Source organism: Lactuca virosa, chromosome 7 (genome assembly GCF_052849685.1).
Source record: "Lactuca virosa cultivar CGN04683 chromosome 7, Lactuca_virosa_CGN04683_v6, whole genome shotgun sequence".
Lineage (NCBI taxonomy): Eukaryota > Viridiplantae > Streptophyta > Magnoliopsida > Asterales > Asteraceae > Lactuca > Lactuca virosa.
The window spans coordinates 9,705,206-9,727,631 of NC_136432.1; positions in this window are offsets into that span (position 1 = coordinate 9,705,206).

Below are 22,426 nucleotides of genomic sequence, written 5' to 3' on the forward strand. Positions count from 1 at the left end.
GCATTGTCAAGAACCTGCACTGTCTACATAAATTAAGTGTTAAATCAGAAAAAAATAATTCGAATGAAAAACAAATTAATCATTTCCTGTCAAAAGAATCAGAAAAAAGACAAGCTATGGAGATGATCAAACCTTTGCAACAAGAACTTAAGCTCCTTGAATTGACTCCTAACTTTTACCATAATTTCCATTCGGCTTCTTGAATGCCTTTCAATTTGAGCTTCCACCCATATCAAAGGCTTCACCTGAGTGCTAAGTCGATATGTCATCAGGTCAAATGCTCCATCAGGAGGCACAAATGATATTGTTCTGGTGGAACTTAATGTCATCCAAGTCAATGAAAATGAAAAACTATCTATATATATAATATATGTGATATAAGATTTAAAAGAAAATGAAAAATTACTGGTGGAACTTAATGTCATCCAAGTCAATGGTTTTTCCCTTTGTAGTTCGTCCTTGTGCCTCCAATATTACTCTATCATTCAGTCCAAGCTTACACTCAGGCATACCAATGTAACAAGAATGAAATAAAGAACCCTAATTTGAAACTCACCTGGAAAATTAAACAAAAAAACAACAAATGAAAAACTGAAATCAAGAACCCTAATTTGAACAAAGAAGATGGAGATGGTCGATGAAGTGATTAGTAGTGTTCACAAGGGATATATGGAACCTATAATTGGAGCAATACCAGAAAAAAAAAACATCTCGATGATTCATATTTACGATGATTTTGTTGATATTCACTAAAATTGTCATAAAAATGAATCTGTTCTTGATTTATTTAAAAATGAATCATGAAGGTGTTTTTTCGAAAAAAAAAATATTGTGAATCATCTTACTCTTAAATCATCTAATGATTCATTTTGTTTGTTTCTAAAAAATATGTATACAAGAAATTTGTTACATTCCTACCAAAAAATTTCATCTTATTTTATCTTGGTTATATATATATATATATATATATATATATATATATATATATATATATATATATATATATATATATATATATATAGCCATTTACCCCACTTCCCTCCACATTTCATCAAGTGGTCATGCTAGAGACATAAACAGTCATGGATAATTATGAGATGAGATCCTTCCGAATGGGGTAAGAGAAAGAATATATATATATATATATATATATATATATATATATATATATATATATATATATATATATATATATATTACAAACTATTATGCTATTTTCGACGAAGTGTTGTAAACACAACACTATTTGTACGCATAATATACAAAACATCTGTTTCAAACTATATCAAAAGATATAAAGATGAGATAGTTCAAACAAAGCATTATCAATGACATATTAGGTGCGACATGTCATCTGTAAAGGTAACTGCGACAACTCTTGATGTAACATCCCGAGATTTGGCAGGTATTCTCGAACCCTCTTCTATCATTACCTTGTCATTTATAGTCATTGGGGTTGGAAGTGAAGAGCCAATATAAGTTTAAGGGCCAAGTTTGCAAACTTGGGCCAAGAGGGAGTACGCGCGTACATAAGAGTACGCTAAGCGTACTAAGGTCCGCCTTAGTACGCTGGGCGTACGAATGTCAGGGTGAAACCATAATATTTAGGGTTTGGGGCTTATATAAGCAACATTATGAGCACCAAAACCTCCCTTACCTCAGCCTCCACAGATTATACTCGTCTTCCCCAAACCCTAGCCTTTCCTTTGTGTGTTTCAGCTTATTGAGTGTGTTCTTGAGTGCTTTAAGAGGAAGTTATTGCATCAAAGAGTTGGAGAAATAGATCAAGCTTGTAGATTTGAAGTTAGCTTGTGCCCAAGAAGCTCATGAAGGTATAAAGTTCCAAACTCTATGCATATATGTATAGATCTCACCATTTTACTTTAATAGAAGCATTTCTTGTCCCAAAAAGCCATAAGGTGGTGCATGATGTGATTTGGACAAAAGGGCTATCCTTCTAGACTCTTGAAGGGACCTTGAGTGATAAAAATGAGGTCCCATTAGCTGTATGTGTCCCATGCATGGAAAAATAAGTTCTTAATGGATTAAGACCAAGCATTAAGAGCTTTATGGACGTCCAAAGTGATAAATTTCATGATTTTATGGATCCTAGGCATGTTAGGTCTTTAGATCTGAAGTTTGGGCTTAAGTGCTTAAGCCATTAAGCACTTAATAAGGTTTTGGCAAACCGTCGAGTACGCCCATCGTAAATCCAGTACGCCCACCGTAAATACAGTATGCACAGCGTACTGGGTCAACCACCCCGATGGTGGTCAACATTTGGATGAGTACGCCCCACGTACGTCCTCTGTGGGCCTTTGACAAATGGACTTCGGGTTTTGGGTTGTTTATGGACTAATTGGATTTGGGCTTTTGCTGGACTTTATGAATAAAATATTTTGGGCCAAGTAGTGATATTGGATCATGGGATTAGGCCCAATTAGGAAGTTGGGCCCAATTTAGAAAATTTGGCCAATAATGGGCTTTATATATATGGACCTCCAAGTTAAGGACTTGGTATTGGGCCTTGACCCAATAAAGAGAATGGATTTAATGAGTTGTGTGGACACTTAGTCAAGAAGGTTATTTTGGGTATTAACTTGACATTTATTATGTGATAGTTTGGGATTTCCGGTGAGACAGTGATTTTTTATGGGTGTTACAAGTTGGAATCAGAGCCTTGGTTTGAGTGAATTGGAGGAACACTTGTGTGAATCCAGTCTCAAACCAAGGAAAAGACTTTCAAAATGATTTTCAAAAAGGTTTTCAAAATATCAAAGGAGGATGCAAGGTGTACGTTCAGCCGAAGCCAGTAAGTAGATCCGAAAATACCATACAGTTATTTGATATTGTGATATGTTAGGACAACATGCTAGTACTAGGCTAGGGAACTTCAAGAATTGCATGATAGAATTGATAGGTTTTATACAAACAATCCTATGTGTGCATGCAACCCTAATTGGATCTATGTTTTCACTATTAGACATACAACTTTATGAACACAAAAAGAAACCTGGAATGCTCCTCTAATTTTCGAAATCTACATAGGAGAATAGAATACATACCTTTTGTTGTTATATAGCAATAACAACTAGTTCCTTGAATTTCCTTAGCTCTTGAAAGCAAGTACCACAAGTGTAGTACCTCTAATGGCTCACAAACACACTAGGTGAAAGGATGAATATGGGAGAGAGGAGAGAAGGGTATCTTGCCCTAAAATTCGTCCCTTTTAGGGTTTCCCCAGGGTTCAACGAATTCTAGTGCCTTAGGGTGCTATTTATACTGGAGGCTAGCTAGGGTTTCAAGGTGGAAACCCTAATCCCTTAGCTTAGGGCCTAAGCAAGTCCATGGATTCCTTTCCTTAAGCCCTTGGACGAAAACTCCTAGATCCTTCTAGGATTTTCGTTCAATCCTTAATAAAGGTGATCCAATAGCCTAAAGTCTCAACTATCAAATAATTACAAAACAACCCCTGTACTTTTAATTAATTCCTTTAATCCCGAAATTAATTCCTAATTAATTTCTGATTAAATACTAATTAATAATATGATTCCAAATTATTATATTAATCATATAATATAATAAATAAATCATATTTATGCCCTATTCAACCTCTCTCCTCAACTGTCATCCTGTCTAGTCACCCGTGTGAAGGCAACCCAAAAGGACCATGCTCACAATCGGGTCAAGTACATACCAAAATAGTTATGGACTTAGACACTAATCCAACAATCTCCCACTTGGATAAGTCTAATAACTATTATGCGTATGACTTCAGAACCTGATCAGCAATCATAGCTTTCAAAAGCCGCTGTCAACTCTGATCAGTAACTTGTCCTTTAGATAAGGGATCGTATATTCCTCCATTCTCAAGATATCGTATAGACGCGAGACATGGATTTAAATCATTCTCTCTGTCTATGTATTGTTTCCCGACATCTGATTTATGACGACTGACAACAGACTACAATTGAACACATCAACTTAGTCCCGGCTTGGCCAAGCGCTTAGAGTGTCATCACTAAATCATCGAGGGGCCCACAGATATCGCTTTTATCCCACTTTGGGTAAAAGGAATGGATAAACTTTGACTCAAATGCTTGCTTGCACCTACTAATCGAATCACACACAACAATAAGTTTTATAACACCAAGTTACTGGTGCGTTTACTTATCATTAATGTGCAACCGACCAGCAAATAACAACTCACACGTCTCGGTTTCAAGAATATACAATGTTATCGTCTCACTAATCACCCATGATAAATCCATGAAGTGACTCAAGTGAGCGTGGGTTTAATCCAATACTTTAATCTTACCAAAGCACTCATGAACTCTGCAGCAAACTTGTGCTATGTCTAAACACTTTAGACAATCTGCAGACAGATTCATGACAGTCTTCCTTCATACCTACTTCCAACGTATGACCGACTATGGAGGTTCGAATAACCCAGTTATTCTGGAAGTCAAAACATGCAAAGTGAAACGCAATAATAATATTAATCCTATATAGCCCCAAAACTTTTGAGCGTAAATAAAAACACTTTTATTTAAACACCATATTGATTACTCATTATTCATTACTTACTGTTTCAGAAAATCAACTTATTACTCGAATTATAACCACAATTGTCCCATGCTCCAAGCATGCACACTTTGGTTTCCTATGGTCCATACTTTGTGAAATAGATCAATTGAAAAACTTTTCCAATGAAACTCATTTCACAATCCCCAATCCTTATTATTAGTATAAGAATACCAAATTCTTGCCACTTTTAGAATATGTCAGATTCTAACATTTTATGCAATGATTCTTTCGTAATGTCATAGCACAAAAGTCACCAAGACCCGGCTAATGAAATTACAAGGTATTCTATCGGAAATTGTTACAAGACAATTCCATAGACGTGAAGTCTCACATTCAAAGTACATTCCTTTGAACATCCTTCTCGCATACAAGTTTCTAATCTAGACATATTTCTTAATATCCAACTCCCATTAATGGAAACATTTCCATATTTTCCATATGACAACTCATTCTTAATAGAATCTTATCTATTCATAATAATGTCAATATAGTCCATCCAGTACTATACTTCCAACTACTCACAAGCGACAAATCCTCAGTGAACCTCAGATCGTCCTTTGATAGTTGTTTAATTATTTTAGTCAAAGCCGATTCTAGTCCCTTTTTCCCTCTTAATGCCCTAGGCATTTGGAAAATTTTAGAATGGTCAAATATTACAGCATATGCAATCGATCCTATACCCGAAGCGTATTGGACACGATGCATAATGTCTCACAAAAAGACATGATACTTTATCAGTCTTTTGCCATAATATTTTGTTAGCCATGTTCTCACAATTCGAACTATGAAGAGGGATGCCGTAATCATAATTGAATTTTGAGAACGTGCTATGTATCCTTGACTAAATTTTATTAACATTTCTTGATCTAAGCTTTTAGATTTGAAACGAAGTATAATATTCTCTCCCTTAATTATAGCAAAACAACTTTTCAACCCCTACAACTTTGCAAAGTTAATCTTTGTTTTCTATAATTAATATTGCTAACTCGCAATACTTGAAATAATAATCATGCTCCCACTAACACAATGATTATTTCCATACAAGCATAACACTTATGCTCCCACTAGCTTTGACATGTATTCAGAAAAACACTTGAACTTATAGAAAACAATGCTTATTGAATTCCTTAAGTTCATATTTCTAATACCTAATGCTTTGATAAGCCTTTATCTAAGCTTTTTAAGCTCATACACGTTTCCTTAGATAGCTCACATGTGTGTCTAAGCAATTCAGAATTTATGTTACTAAGTTCCAGATGTTCAGACTAATTGCCAAATCTCACAATTCGAACTATGAAGAGGGATGCCGTAATCATAATCGAATTTGAGAATACAATTATCACAATTGCTATCTTCTTAAAATCTCTCTTAGTGAAAGCATTTCCTCACAATCATTTTCATGAAGGAGGGAGACCTTATGACACTTAGATTTTAAAGTGTATGTGTTCCTATCCATTTGAATTTGTCATAACAATAATCGTAAGACAAGGTTCGTGACAAATCCAATCTCATATGGACTGAACTCGTTCAAACTTGATTCCTTGCCTCATGGTAGCACGAATGCCCACCATGTCTTCCAAGCAACTCACCCCTACATATCAATGTACTTTCCATTGATCAAGGTGCTTTGTCTTTATGCATTCAAATGAGAACTCATAGAACTCACATGCACAATTAACTCAACTGGAATGGCGTAGAAACAAGATAATGTCAACACGATAGGTTATAAACCTCAAGTCGTGCGCTAGTGATGATTAACTAGGTTTACTCTTGATTTGTTCTTGAAACTTTTCAAGACCATTAAGACTCCCACTGACTCCTTGACATATAAGATTCTCTTGTCAAGAAACATTTCTTGACAAACAAATATTCAAGAGTTAGTGTAGCCTTCTGTCAAGTTTAACACTTCACACAATTGGTCCTGGTTGGTCTTTGTCTTATCCAAGACATCACAACTTACCAATTTCAAATGTGCAAGAATAAGAAAACTTTTCCAAATTCCACATTTGACGAGTGTTATAAACCTACTTAAGACTTGTCACTCAAGTCATAATCTTGGAGTATGACTCTTAAGACTTGATATTGGGACGAAGTATGATTGACTTATTGATTTAACTATTTCCATAATTCTCGATTCCTCTTTTTAGACATACAAATGCACTAAGACTCACTTAGAGGACCAATTGAGAAATAGTTCTTAATCATTAAGACTTATCATAAAACACAATAAAAGGTACTCTCCCTTCTTCTTAGAATGAAGAAACTTTTATCTTTCTGCCTACTTAATTCTTCTTATTCGTTCTGCTATTGATTGAAACTCTTTTAATCAACTCAGAATTATACTTAATCTTATAAGTATAACCATATTTACTAAACTTTAGTAGATCATGACGAATATCTTTATCACTCTTGTGGTGGACTTGATCAACGCACAACCTAGTGTACTCGATCTCCTAGTCCTTCTCTTGAAACTTTGTCAAAAAATAGTCTAATTTCCAAATATGAAGTTTCTCATTCATCACGCAACCAAGTTGTATGATTCCAAGTTTCTGTCCAATTGAAACTTGGGCGATGAGAATCTTCCTTTATTTGGCAAATTCTCGACATTTCCACAAATAACATAATTAAGAATCAAATCCATTATTGCTAATAATAGAAACAATTAAACATCAATTTTTCATACACACCATTGCAAGGATAAATAAATAAGATAAAATCAAAATTTATTTTATTGCGGAAAAATCTGTCCTTACAATGCAATTCAACTGAAAAACTATGCTATTACATATTTCTCATCAATCTATCCTAACTCTAGAGTAGCAGCTCAAAAATCTGATATTCGAATCCATGCGATCGAAATCCATTTCTTCATGATCAGATTCAGCACGCTTCTTCCTTAAGCTTCCTCTCTTTTCTTCGATCCTGCAAAACATCAAAATGTAATCTTATCACATCACGTATTGAAAATCAAAGAATAGGAACTTATAGAGTTAGTTATTGGATTTTACTTGAAGTAGAGCCATACGTCTTGACTCTCCCATCTCTTAGATCTCTCAGGTAAACAGGGCAGCTTCGTCTCCAATGCCCCTTCTCTTGGCATTAGAAGCAGATGGACTCTTTTGGAATGGCACAAGGAACTATCTCAGAATTTACCTTTTCTGGATTTCCAGTGTCACTATTATCAATGTCCATTGAAGTTTGGGAGTTTGATTTGCCATACAAATTTGCTCGATTAGCACGCCAAATCATTTCTGATTCAGCAGCTATAAGCAAATAGGTCAAATCAATGAGGGTCACGTCATGGTCCATCATATAGTACTCTCTAACGAACTTACTATATGATTCAGGAAGTGACTGAAGAACCCAGTCAACAGCCAACATTTCTGAGATATCGACACCCATCATTCTTAACCCATCAATGTGTGACTTCATCTCTAAGACGTGTGCACACACAGGTTTCCTATCTTCGTGTTTACTTGCCAAAAGGGCTTGAGTGAGCTTGAACTTTTCAAGCCTTTGAACTTGTGGGTTAGGGAGAATAATTGGAGGAGGTGGAGGAAGTGAAGCATGACTCTCATTTCCTTGATCGTATCGAGGAACGTCATCTTCATTTGGAAAGCTTGTTCCAAGGGACTTGGGAAGACCATTGTAAGATTTAGACATCTACAAAACGGGAGAATATTCAAGTTAGTTGATAAGAATCCTTGATGTAACACCCAAATGAAACATCAAGGCTAGGATCCAACACAACATTCTACAACCTAGAAGAGGGATGCCGTAATCTAGTTGCAGAATATTTGAAGGTAGGTAAATGACGATTTACCAATTTCCACCATGAAAAGCGAAAAAGAAATTTAAGTTTTAAATGAATTGAAACTCCTAGATCTTTTGAGATTCATTGAACTTTTCAATGGCATGTTTTATCTCGATTATGCCCTTCTATTTGTGACTGGGATGCCGAGGATCACAAATAAGGTGTGAATAACCATGCGAATGTACTTGGTGCACTCAATGTCATGCTCACCTAATCAATGTGCCGGTTAACCACACACGCTCCAGTGATCTATGACAGACATCGAATCACCCTTCGCCACCAATGCCAAACCCAAATTAGTGTGCCGGTTAACCACACACGCTCCACTAACGTTTCGACAAAAGTACGAAGTGTAATTCCATGGATTAGCATACAATTTCACATTTTGCCTAAAGTAACTAGAATTTGGGAATTTGTAAAAGCATGTTGTTACTTTGTACTTCATTATAATTATAATGCAAGGTTTCGTCCTATCCTACCCGTTCGGCTAACGACCCTCCACTAGTCAAGAGTGCGGTGGGTAAGAGTGGATACCCATTTTATAGGCAATTTCCTTAAACACCCCTTATAGGCAATTTCCTTAAACACCCCTTATAGACCAGCTTCGTGAATGAGACCTACTAACGGTAAGACTGACTGTTTACTCATACATATATATAATTTTAGACTTTTAATGTTATATATAGTATAGGGTGTATTTTATACTTTTAAAATACTAGGTGGTCTAATTTAATAAATTATACTTTTAATTTAATTAAATTTAAACCAAAACTTTATGGAATTATTAACTCTCCTTTAATTATACACTTTAATTAATTAATAAAACCATAAGGGTGTAATTTGAACTTTTCAAAATACTAGGGTTTTAATCATATTTAACTTTTTCGAAAAATTAAAACTTTTTAATTTTAAACTCTTAAATATTAAAAATTATTGATTTAATAATTATCCAAAATTAAACAATTAATTTAAAATTATTAAATCTTGTAGGATTATCTATTAAATTAGACAATTAATTTAATCTAATCCTATATCCCCTAAGATTTGAAAATTTATGGAATGAGATAATCCATAAGATCTTTAATTATCTATTTAAGGAATCAAGGATAATTATAAGATATGGCATTATCCAAATCCCTAAAATTTGGGAATCCTATCTAGGGGACAAGGCAAATTTCGAAATTCTAGGGTTAGACAACCCTAAAATCGAAATCTTGGGGCCAAAGGAAAGGGTTTAGGAAACCCTACCAAAATTTCGAAATCTAGGGTTTAGAAACCCTAATTTCGAAAATCAAGCCTCCAGGGTTTATTAGCCATAAACCCTAATTGTCATATTCATACATTTGCATCAAATCTAATTGAAAACAAAAACCTAAGTCTCTGATACCACTGATAGGTTTTATACAAACAATCCTATGTGTGCATGCAACCCTAATTGAATCTATGTTTTCACTATTAGTCATACAACTTTATGAACACAAAAAGAAACCTGGAATGCTCCTCTAATTTTCGAAATCTACATAGGAGAATAGAATACATACCTTTTGTTGTTATATAGCAATAACAACTAGTTCCTTGAATTTCCTTAGCTTTTGAAAGCAAGTACCACAAGTGTAGTACCTCTAATGGCTCACAAACACACTAGGTGAAAGGATGAATATGGGAGAGAGGAGAAAAGGGTATCTTGCCCTAAAATTCGTCCCTTTTAGGGTTTCCCCAGGGTTCAACGAATTCTAGTGCCTTAGGGTGCTATTTATACTGGAGGCTAGCTAGGGTTTCAAGGTGGAAACCCTAATCCCTTAGCTTAGGGCCTAAGCAAGTCCATGGACTCCTTTCCTTAAGCCCTTGGACGAAAACTCCTAGATCCTTCTAGGATTTTCGTTCAAGCCTTAATAAAGGTGATCCAATAGCCCAAAGTCTCAACTATCAAATAATTACAAAACAGCCCCTGTACTTTTAATTAATTCCTTTAATCCCGAAATTAATTCCTAATTAATTTCTGATTAAATACGAATTAATAATATGATTCCAAATTATTATATTAATCATATAATATAATAAATAAATCATATTTATGCCCTATTCAACCTCTCTCCTCAACTGTCATCCTGTCTAGTCACCCGTGTGAAGGCAACCCAAAAGGACCATGCTCACAATCGGGTCAAGTACATACCAAAATAGTTATGGACTTAGACACTAATCCAACAAGAATTGCCTGACTACATGATGCCTGATAGCCTAGGGTTTTCTCTATATGGAATGGACATCATTACTGTAGTTGCCTAGTGTATGCATCACAATTATACATAATTAAGATCTTATAGCCTGATAATGTTTGATTTGGCCTTATGTTCTGTCCTTGTTGATTGGGGGCTTAGGGTAGGATTGGATATTCGAAAGTCTATAGGGTCCAGCGTTATGTATGGCTAGCATACACTAGTGCTACAGGGTTGGTGGAAGTTTCATGGATGGGTAGGTTGTGTGAGGCCGGTAGGTCAGTTGTGGGATAGTTAGCCTTCCTCTAGGAGTGAGGTTGAGCGACCACCATATGCATGTATATTGTTAGGGTGTTGTGGTGATAATTGAGACAAATATGGGTAGGTGTGGAAGGTAGTATGGACACGTACTACTGAAAGCACAAGACCCATACACATAGCAAGGAAGTCACAACCCCTAGGGTTTAGTCGGGAGTTGGTTCCCAGCTATTATGCAGATTGTCTGATATCTTTCTGTTATATTTTCAGTATGGTGGTTACGAGACGCTTTGTGACTGGATCCGGGTCAGGATCAGGATCAGGAGACGGAGGCCAGGAGGGGCCAACAACACCCGAGAATGTGGTGCAGATGGGGACAAAGGAGCTAGATGCCAGGATTCAAGAGATCCTGTATGATGAGGTTGCCGCTATGTTCCGGGAACAGCTACCGGAGATGTTTGGGTCTATTAAGACCGCCATGGTCGAGTACTTCGACGAGCGTTACGCAGCCCTTGCAGAGACGGTTGCCGCTGCAGCTACATCAGCTGTAACAGCGGCAGGAGGAGGAGGAGCCAGTCGGGCTTTTCAATACAGGGACTTCGATAACACGAAGCCCCCTACTTTTGATGGGACTCAGGACCCCATCAAAGCCATGAGGTGTATTTCTGATGTGGAGGGGTGTTTCTTTACTTGCTCGTGTCCTACTAACCAGAGGGTCAAATGTGCCCTGAAACTGCTGAGGCTAGGGGCCAATGACTGGTGGAGATTGACGACAGGGTCGTACACTGATGATCAGAGAGCTGCTGTTACTTGGGAGCAGTTCCGGGATATGTTCCACGCTCGATACATTCCGCGGGTTGAGCGGGAACGGTTGGCTCAGGAGTTTTTGAGTTTGAGACAGGATGGAGAGTCGGTGACGAAGATCACCCGCATGTTCACTGAGAGGGCGATGTTCTGCCTGGAGTTTGCTTCTGAGCAGGCCCAGATGACATGTTATCTGAGCATGCTCAAGACTGTCATTCGTCAGTTTGTTGCCACACAACGATGTGATACTCTACTGGATTTACAGGAGGCCGCTAGGCGACGTGAGTTGGAGATTGAGTTGCAGTCGAGGGAGCAGCGACAGGCCCAGGCGTAGTCACAGTCGGCGCCGAAGCGGTCTAAGACCGCTGATTCTTGGACCGGGGGTCAGCAGAGCCGCACTTATGGAAAGTGTGGCAAGGGTCATTCTGGGGCTTGTCGAGCTGGTAGTGGGTGCCACATGTGTAGAAAGGAGGGGCATTATGTGAAGGATTGTCGCCACGGTTCCGAGTATGAGGTTATGCTATCACTGTGATCAGGTTGGCCACTTGAAGACCAACTGTCCGTTGCTTGCTGCTAAGCCGGCACAGGCTCCCGCTCCAGCTACATTGAGGATTTCAGATGGGAGGCCAGTTAAGGCAGAGCCTCCGAAGGCTCGGGGGCGTGCCTTCCAGCTTACAGTCGAGGAGGCTAGGGAAGCGCCAGACGTGGTTGCTGGTATGTTTCTATCATATATTCCTTTTATTATATATGTTTTATACTTATCTGTTGTACCTGTGGTTAGGTACATTTTTAGTGAACTCCTTGCCTACATTGGTTTTATTTGACTCGGGGCGAGTCGGTCATTTGTATCTCAGACATTTAGTAGGGAGTTCAGTATGTCAGTAGGCGAGCTAGAGTGTCCGTTGCGAGTCTCTATCACCAACGAACACGGGGTTTCTGCTTCTTCGGTCTACCGAGGATGTCAGATGGAGATCTTCGGGGTATCTTTCCCGATAGACTTGATTCTGATTCCCATGAGGGATGCATGCGTGATTGTGGGGATGGATTGGCTCAGTCGATTCGGTGCCATGATTAATTGCGAGGGTCAGCGGGTAGTGGTTCGAACCCCAAGTGGGGGAGAACTGATTGTATATGGCGAGGGCACCAGAGTGGGATCAGGGTTTTGTTCAGCTGCCAGGGCTCGACAGTATGTTCAGCACGGGTGTGCGGGTTATCTAGCGTATGTGGTGGATACGCGGGTCAGGGATCAGACTCTAGTTTCACAGGTTCCAGTGGTTAGCGAGTTTGTTGACGTGTTCCCGGAGGAGCTACCTGGGATACCTCCAGAGAGGCAGGTCAAGTTCCGGATCGACCTGGTGCCGAGTGCGGCCCCTATCGCCAAGGCGTCGTACCGACTGGCGCCACCCGAGATGCAGGAGCTGTCATCACAGTTCCAGGAACTGTTGGGCAAGCAGTTCATTCGACCGAGCAATTCTCCATGGGGAGCACTGATCCTCTTCGTCAGGAAGAAGGATGGTTCGCACCGGATGTGCATCGATTATAGGGAGTTGAACAAGTTGACGGTGAAGAACCGTTATCCACTCCGGAGAATAGATGATCTCTTTGATCTGTTGCAGGGTGCATCTTGGTTTTCTAAGATATACTTGAGGTCTGGGTATCATCAGGTCCGGGTCAGAGAGGAGAACATGGAGAAGACCGTGTTTCGGACTCGTTATGGACATTACGAGTTCGTGGTAATGCCGTTTGGGCTCACCAACGCGCTAGCAGTATTTATGGACCTGATGAATCGGGTTTGCAGACCGATGCTTGACCGCTCGGTCATCGTGTTTATAGATGATATCTTGGTATATTCCAAGACCCGAGAGCAGCACGAGGAGCACCTCAGGGAGTTACTGGGAGTTCTGAGACGGGAACGACTGTATGTCAAGTTCTCGAAGTGTGAGTTTTGGTTACGAGAGATCCAGTTCCTCGGACATCTCGTTAACCAGGAGGGGATTTTGGTCGACCCGGCCAAAATCGAGGCAATCATGCAGTGGGAGGTTTCGAAATCTCGCTCAGCCATCAGGAGTTTTCTGGGATTAGCAGGGTACTACCGGAGATTCATATGGGATTTCTCCAAGATTGCAGTACCCCTCACTCGTCTGACGAGGAAGGGGGTGGATTTTCGGTGGGGCCCTGAGCAGTAGAGGGCGTTTGAGACCCTCCGACAGCAGTTGTGCGAGGCTCCAGTATTGACTCTTCCAGAGGGAGTCGATGATTTTGTGGTGTTCTATGATGCATCCATCACAGGACTAGGGGCGATCCTCATGTAGAGAGGACGGGTGATAGCCTACGCATCGCGGCAACTGAAGCCGCACGAGACGAGATACCCTACACATGATTTGGAGTTGGGAGTGGTGGTATTCGCTCTCAATATTTGGAGACATTACCTCTATGGGGTCCGTTGTACCATATACACGAATCACAAGAGCCCGAGACACATCATGGATCAGCCGAACGTGAACATGAGGCAGTGCAGGTGGTTGGATGTAGTCAAGGACTAAGATTGCGAGATCCTTTACCACCCCGGTAAAGCGAATGTGGTGCTGGACGCTCTGATCCGCAAGTCCGCTGGGTCTTCCACCCCAGCGGTATGTATGAGGATAGCGGTGGATTCTCCGCTTGTGAGTTTGACCAGAGATGCTCAGGTTGAGGGCATGCAACCGGAGAACTGGAAACTGGAGAGGATCAGGGCGAGAACGCCCAGTTTGTGCAGGATAGTCGGGGATTGTTGACCCGATGCGGTCGGGTATGGGTTCCGATGTCTGGTGGGGTCAGACAGACAGTTATGGAGGAGGCTCACAAGTCTCACTTTTCTATTCACCCGGGGGCCACCAAGATGTACCGGGACTTGAGTTTAAGTTACTGGTGGTCGTGCACGAAGCGAGAAATCGCTTGGTACGTCGAGAGGTGCTTAACCTGTAGGATGGTCAAGGCCGAGCATCAGAGGCCGCATGGCAAGCTGCAGCCCCTGGAGATTCCCATGTGGAAATGGGAACAGATCACGATGGACTTTATTACCAAGTTGCTGAGGACAGCGAAGGGGTTTTGAATGCTATATGGGTCATCGTGGATCGATTGACCAAGAGTGCCCATTTCTTGGACATACGGGAGAGTTCATCGGCCGAGAAGTTGGCCGACGTGTATGTCCGCGAGATCGTTGCTCGCCACGAAGTTCCAGTCTCCATTGTCTCCGATCGAGATGTTAGATTTACCTCCCGTTTCTGGCAGAAGTTCCACGAGGAACTGGGCACGCGGCTGCACTTTAACACATCATATCATCCGCAGACCGACGGTCAGAGCGAGCGGACCATACAGACCCTCGAGGACATGTTGAGGTCTTGTGTCATCGATTACGGTGGGAGCTAGGATACCCACCTACCACTTGCGGAGTTCGCCTACAACAACAGCTACCATTCCAGCATTGGAGCCCTGCCTTTTGAGATGTTGTACGAGCGGAGATGTCGCACCCCGATTTGTTGGGGTGAGGTTGGTCACAGAGTGATGGGACGGACAGAGGTAGTCTTGCAAACTACCGAGAAGATTCAGCAGATTAGACAGCGACTGCAGACCGCTCAGAGTCGGCAGAAGAGTTACGCCGACAGACGCCGATCTGAGTTGGAGTTCCAGGTAGGTGACATGGTGTTACTGAAGGTTTCACCCTGGAAGGGTGTGATTCGCTTCAGGAAGAGGGGAAAGTTGGGTCCACGATACATCGTACCATTTCGGGTTATCGCTAGGGTTGGCAAGGTTGCATACAGATTGGATCTTCCGGAGGAGCTCTTTTAGATACACAACACTTTTCACGTTTCGCAATTGCGAAAATGCATCATGGATCAGGAGGCAGTAGTATCGTTGAATGATATTTAGGTCGATGAGTGCCTGAATTATGTAGAGAGGTCCGTTGCCATTCTGGAGAGGAAGATGAAGGTTCTGCAGAACAAGGAGATACCTTTGGTAAAGGTACAGTGGGAGCATCGGAGAGGATCCGAGTGGACTTGGGAGCCCGAGTCCGAGATGCGGGAGCATTACCCGGATCTATTTGTCGCAGCAGACTTCGAGGGAAAATTCTAAGTCAAGTGGGGGAGAATTGTAACATACCGAGATTTGGCAGGTATTCCCGAATCCTCTTCTATCATTACCTTGTCATTTATAGTCCTTGGGGTTGGAAGTGAAGAGCCAAGATAAGTTTAAGGGCCAAGTTTGCAAACTTGGGCCAAGAGGGAGTACGTTGCGCGTACATAAGAGTACGCTAAGCGTACTAAGGTCAGCCTTAGAACGCTGGGCGTACTAATGTCAGGGTAAAACCCTAATATTTAGGGTTTGGGGCCTATATAAGCAACATTATGAGCACCAAAACCTCCCTTACCTCAGCCTCCATAAATTATACTCGTCTTCCCCAAACCATAGCCTTTCCTTTGTGTGTTTAAGCGTATTGAGTGTGTTCTTGAGTGCTTTAAGAGGAAGTTATTGCATCAAAGAGTTATAGAAAGAGATAAAGCTTGTAGATCTGAAGTTAGCTTGTGCCCAAGAAGCTCCAGAAAGTATAAAGTTCCAAACTTTATGCATATATGTATAGATCTCACCATTTTACTTTAATAGAAGCATTTCTTGTCCCAAAAATCCATAAGGTGGTGCATGATGTGATTTGGACAAATAGGGTTGTCCTTCTAGACTCTTGAAGGGACCTTGAGTGATAAAAATGAGGTCCCATTAGCTGTATGTGTCCCATGCATGGAAAAATAAGGTCTTAATGGATTAAGACCAAGCATTAAGAGCTTTTTGGACGTCCAAAGTGATAAAGTTCATGACTTTATGGATCCTAGGCATGTTAGGTCTCTGGATCTGAAGTTTAGGCTTAAGTGCTTAAGCCATTAAGCACTTAATAAGGTTTTGGCAAACCGTCGAGTACGCCCAGCGTAAATCCAGTACGCCCAGCGTACTGGGTCAACCACCCCGATGGTGGTCAACATCTGGATGAGTACGCCCCGCGTATGTCCTCTGTTAGGCCTTTGACAAATGGACTTCGGGTTTTGGGTTGTTTATGGAGTAATTGGATTTGGGCTTTTGCTGGACTTTATGAATAAGATATTTTGGGCCAAGTAGTGATATTAGATCATGGGATTAGGCCCAATTAGGAAGTTGGGCCCAATTTAGTAAATTGGGCTAATAATGGGCTTTATATATATGGACCTCCAAGTTAAGGACTTGGTATTGGGCCTTGGCCCAATAAAGAGAATAGATTTAATGAGTTGTGTGGACACTTAGTCAAGAAGGTTATTTTGGGTATTAACTTGACATTTATTATGTGATAGTTCGGGATTTCCGGTGAGACAGCGATCAGAGGTTTTCGGTACTTCGACACTACTTGCGAGGTGAGTTATCCTTACTATACTAAGGGGTCTAAGGCACCAAAGTCGGCCCATTGGATATGATATCCTGGCAGTGGTAGTATGTTGAGTATGATGTAGTGTTTCATGCTAGTTGTTATGCCAGTTAGGTAGATCTGTAGGACAACCTGTAGTATTATGTGATCATCTGTATGTGAATTAGTTGTGTTATATATCGACATATTATGTGGGGTGGGTTGAGGTGATATTGCTCCATGCGGTAACCAACAAACCCGGGAGCATTCCAGATACGAGCTGAGGGCTAGGTAGGGCATGCCAGACTCGTACTGAGGGCTCGGGAGCATTCCAAATACGAGTTAAGGGAGACTGGTACTGTGGGATCGGTGGCAATCCAGATGTGAGCTGTGGGCCCGGAAGGCAATCCAGACTCACACTGTGGGCCCAGGGGTAATCCAGTCTGTAAAGTTGTGGACCCAGTACATGCTGTTATTTGTATATGTGGTATGTGCAGTGTATCGGTATTTTGGGGGAACTTACTAAGCTTTCGGGCTTACAGTTTCAGTTTATTGTTTCAGGTACATCAGGGGATCGCGGCAAGGCGAAGGCGGGATCGTACATCTCCTCATGTTTTGTTTATGTTTCTATGAAAACTCTGATATTAAACATTTTGAAAACAAGTTGTAATGATTTAATGATTTTGAATATTTAAAAAAGGTTCAAATTTGGCATGATTTTTTATGGGTGTTACACTTGATACCTTTAGCGGCGATATATGTCGCTCGTTATGCCCTTAAATATTGAGACAAAAAATATATCTAAACGTAATAAGTTTTTTTTTTAATTTAGAAAATTATTGCCTATTTAAAAAAAGGTATAATGACTTAGAAATGTAATATATTTTTTTATTTGTACATATTTGATCACTGAGTTTTTTTTTTCCACATTTTACCATTTAACTTGTTTTTTTGTACACATTTAGTCCTTATAACCGGTTACTCCATGTTAAGCCGAAAAAAAACTACATAATAGGGTAATATAATTTTCAGTTTGTACACATTTAGTCATTAATGTTTTTGTACAAATTTAGTCCTTATGACCAATGTCTTTAGATTTTGCTCACGACATCCTACGTGAGAAAATCATTAATGAGGTATTCTCATACGTGACTCTTCATTCACTTATATCAAGAATCTAACTCATGAAGCGATCGAATAATGTTAGTACCCTAGATTTCTCCAAGCAGGAGATGTCTTTGACTTCAGTTTCATCTATCTCCATAGGAGAAAACGATATTCTTTGTCTTGGAAGTGCAAATTCATGTTGGGAGGAAGCAATCACAAAGAATCTTGTTGTCTGCTATAGAGATAGATGAACCTTTTTGCTAAAGTGTTTTTTGTCTTGGAAGTGAAAATTCGAGTTGGGTGGATGCAATCACAAATAATCTCGTTGTCTGCTATGGAGATAGATGAAACCGAAGCCGAATACATCTTCTGCTTGGAGAAAACTAGGGCACCAACATTATTTGACCGATTCGTGAATTAGGTTACAGATATAAGTGAAGGACAAACCACGTATGAGAAAACATCGTTAATGATTGTCTCATGCAGGATGTCGTGAGCAAAATCTAAAGAAATAAGTCATAAGGACTAAATGTGTACAAAAACATTAAGGACTAAATGTGTACAAACTAGAAAATATATTACCATATTAAGTCATTTTTCCGGTTTAACCAGGAGTAGCCGGTTATAATGACTGAATGTGGACAAAAAACAAGTTAAATGGTCAAACGTCGACAAAAAATGACAACTATGAAATAATCACTTGCGAAAATGTTAGACATGGCCTACGAAATTATACGTTTTATCTGCATTGACAAACTCCCAAGCATCATCGACGAAATGGTTACGAAGCATTGGCTTACAGTTTTTGGTTATGTTTCTGGTACCTCAGATGATCGCGGGAAGGTGATGGCATGATCGTGCACCTCCTCGTGTTTTGATTCATGATTTTAGGAAAACTCTTATATTAAACTTGTTTTGAAAACTAAATTATAAACAATGATCTTTTGTGGGTTGTTTTAAAAGTTTAATTTTTTCATGAATTGTATGGATGTTACAAGTTGCTGTAACACCCGGTTTTGAATCGTTTTAATTATTCGGGTTGTGGCCTAATTGTCGGTTATCATAAGGGTTTGGGCCTTGGGGAAAAGAGAATTAGGCCCCTTTGGGTGGGGATAATGTAGTTTGAGTGATCCACGTGTTCGTTCGTGTTCTGGAGCTCAAGGGTATAGTCATAATTTTGACAGTTCGGGCCTTTATGAATTTTGAGTATTTGTCTGGGAAGTTTTAAGGCAAGGGGGAGTGGTTAGAAGTTCGTTGGAAACAGACTTAAGACGAATTAGTTATGGCTAAATGAAGTTAAGTGTAGTGGAGGATTATCTAGTACGTGGGGCGTACTAGTCGTGTAGGCGGGGGGTACCGAGTAACTTGGCCGCGGGTCCTCCTTGAGTACACCAAGCGTAATAAGGGGTACGCGGGGCGTACTCCCTTCAGCATCAAACTGTAACATCGTAAATTTTCAAACCGAATTTTTTCAAAATTTTAAAACACATTTTTCTCAATTCAAACATTTCCAAAAGTATTATAGTATCAAATCATCAAACACATATCCCAAAAACTGAATATATAACCAATCCAGGATCCTCTCAAAACATGACTTAAATCTCTGACGTGTGTACAATCAAGCCGGCGCCTTCCCGTGATCCTGAGAAGTACCTGAAACACATAACACATAACACGGTAAGCAAAAAGCTTAGTGAGTTCCCCAAGATACCACTCATATCTCATCAGCCTCTCATGGCTATACTCAGATAAGACTCTCTCGTCAAATGTGTCTCAGTGGGATCCTCTGGTCCCACAACTCAGATGGACCCTCCGGTCCCTCAACTCAATAACTCAATATAATACACAACATACATATCATAAAGACAAATAAGCAAGATATCTCAATACACAGTATATGCACATAAGACCCTCCGGTCACACATTGATTACCACTCAAGGTAGGTATAGTGAGAAGACTCACCTCGTAAGAACTTGGATAATCTCGAACTCGAATCACCGGTCTAGCCTCGGCTTAACACAACAATAATAATCCCTAATTAATAAGGCTCTCACTAAAGCTAGACTAACCCTTCTACAAACTCACAGAAGGGGAAAAAGACCATTTTACCCCTCTATGGCCTTATAGTCCACAAATTGACCAAAACCTAAAAGTCAACCGCAATTCAACGGCAGGGAGTACGCTGCGCGTACCAACTCTCTACGTTGGGCGTACTCGGCTGCCATGCATGCATCGGGGATGCTCGAACCCTACGCTGCGCGTACTGGGATTACGCCCAACATACGTCCCAGTTTCACTCTCCTCACATATTTGGTCTTAATCAGTTAAGACCTTGGCTCATATCACAAATCTGGACTCCCTAATACCTATTAATCCATAAAGTCAGTGACTTTAAGCCTTTGCATGGCTGATTAGGTCACAAACACTCAAAACACTCATCCTCTTTCCTCATGAAGCTCAAATCTTATGCATGGCTCACTTCTCACGTCCAAGATTGGATTTTTATGACTTTACTCCACAAAATACACTAAAAGAGGTAGATCAAGGTCTCTGGAGCTCATTGACTCATAAAGTCTCCATCTTTTGGGACAAACCCTAAAATACTCCATAAAAATGCGCAAATCAAAAGAGTGAGAAAGCTTGAAGCTTTATACCTCTATGTGAAGCTTTCCACACAACTAAGCTCAGATCCAAAAGCCTGGACTCTCACTCCTTCTTCTCCAAGGCTTCTTCTCCACTTTAAGAACATCAGATTACACTCACAAGCTCTCAAATGCACTCACAAGCTATAAGAACGAAGATTTAGGGTTAGGAGGGTTTGGTGTCTGGGAATGGTGGCCAGGAATGAGGCCATCATATCCTTTATATAGGGTCACACCCCAAATTAGGGTTTCCACTCTGGGCCTAGTACGCCTAGCGTACCCTCTGGTATGCCCAGCATACTAGGTGGTCTCCGCGTCAAATGCACGCATATGAGTACGCCGAGCGTACACTCTAGTACGCCCCGCGTACTCATTTACCACCTTTTCTCCAAAAGGGTCAAAATGAACAAATGCTCAAAAGATCAAGGTTTACAAGGTATACCTTGACTTGGGATGTTACAATTCTCCCCCACTAGAATCAGACTTCGCCCTCGAAGTCATGCTCCGCAAATAACTCTGGATGTTGCTCCCGCATCTCCGACTCCAGCTCCCGAGTCGACTCGGACCCCTTCCGATGCTGCAACTGGACCTGAACTAGGGGCACCTCCTTGATTCTCAGAACCTTCACCTTCCGATCCAAAATCGCAATCGGTCTCTCAATAAAATTCAGGCTCGCATCCACCTGAATGTCCTCTAATGGTACCACAGCCGTCTCGTCGGCTACACACTTCCTCAACTGGGACACGTGGAAGGTGTTATGAATCTGACTCAACTCTGCAGGTAGCTCCAACCGGTAGGCTACTCTGCCTACCCTGGTGCTCACTCTAAAAGGACCGATGTATCGGGGCCCCAGTTTGCCCCGCTTCCTGAATCGGATCATCCCTTTCCATGGGGATACCTTCAGGAGGACAAAATCTCCGACCTGGAATTCTAGCTTGGATCGTCGCCTGTCTGCATAACTTTTCTTGCGACTCTGGGCCGTCAGTAGTCTCTATCTAACCTGTTGAATCTGCTCATTCGTCTTTAGCACTATCTCAGTGCCACCCATCACTCTCCGTCCCACCTCTCCCCAACAAATAGGAGTCCGACACCTCCTCCCATACAAAAGCTCAAAGGGAGGCATGTCAATACTCGAATGGTGGCTGTTGTTGTAGGAAAACTCAGCCACAGGTAAGTAGGTGTCCCAACTTCCTCCGAAGTCCATGACATAGGCACACAGCATGTCCTCAAGCGTCTGAATCGTCTGCTCGCTCTGCCCGTCCGTATGCGGGTGGTACGCAGTACTAAAATGCAAGCGCGTGCCCAACTCCTCGTGAAATTTCTTCCAGAATCTGGAAGTAAAGCGCATGTCTCGATCTGACACTATCGAGATCAGAACACTATGCCGAGATACCACCTCTCTCACATAAATCTCGGCCAATTTCTCTGCAGAAGAACTCTCACTAATAGCAAGGATGTGAGCACTCTTCGTCAGCCGGTCCACAATCACCCAAATCGCATCAAATCCACGCACAGTCCTCGGTAACTTGGTGATAAAGTCCATAGAGATCTGTTCCCACTTCCACTGGGGAATCTCCAGAGGCTGCAATGGAC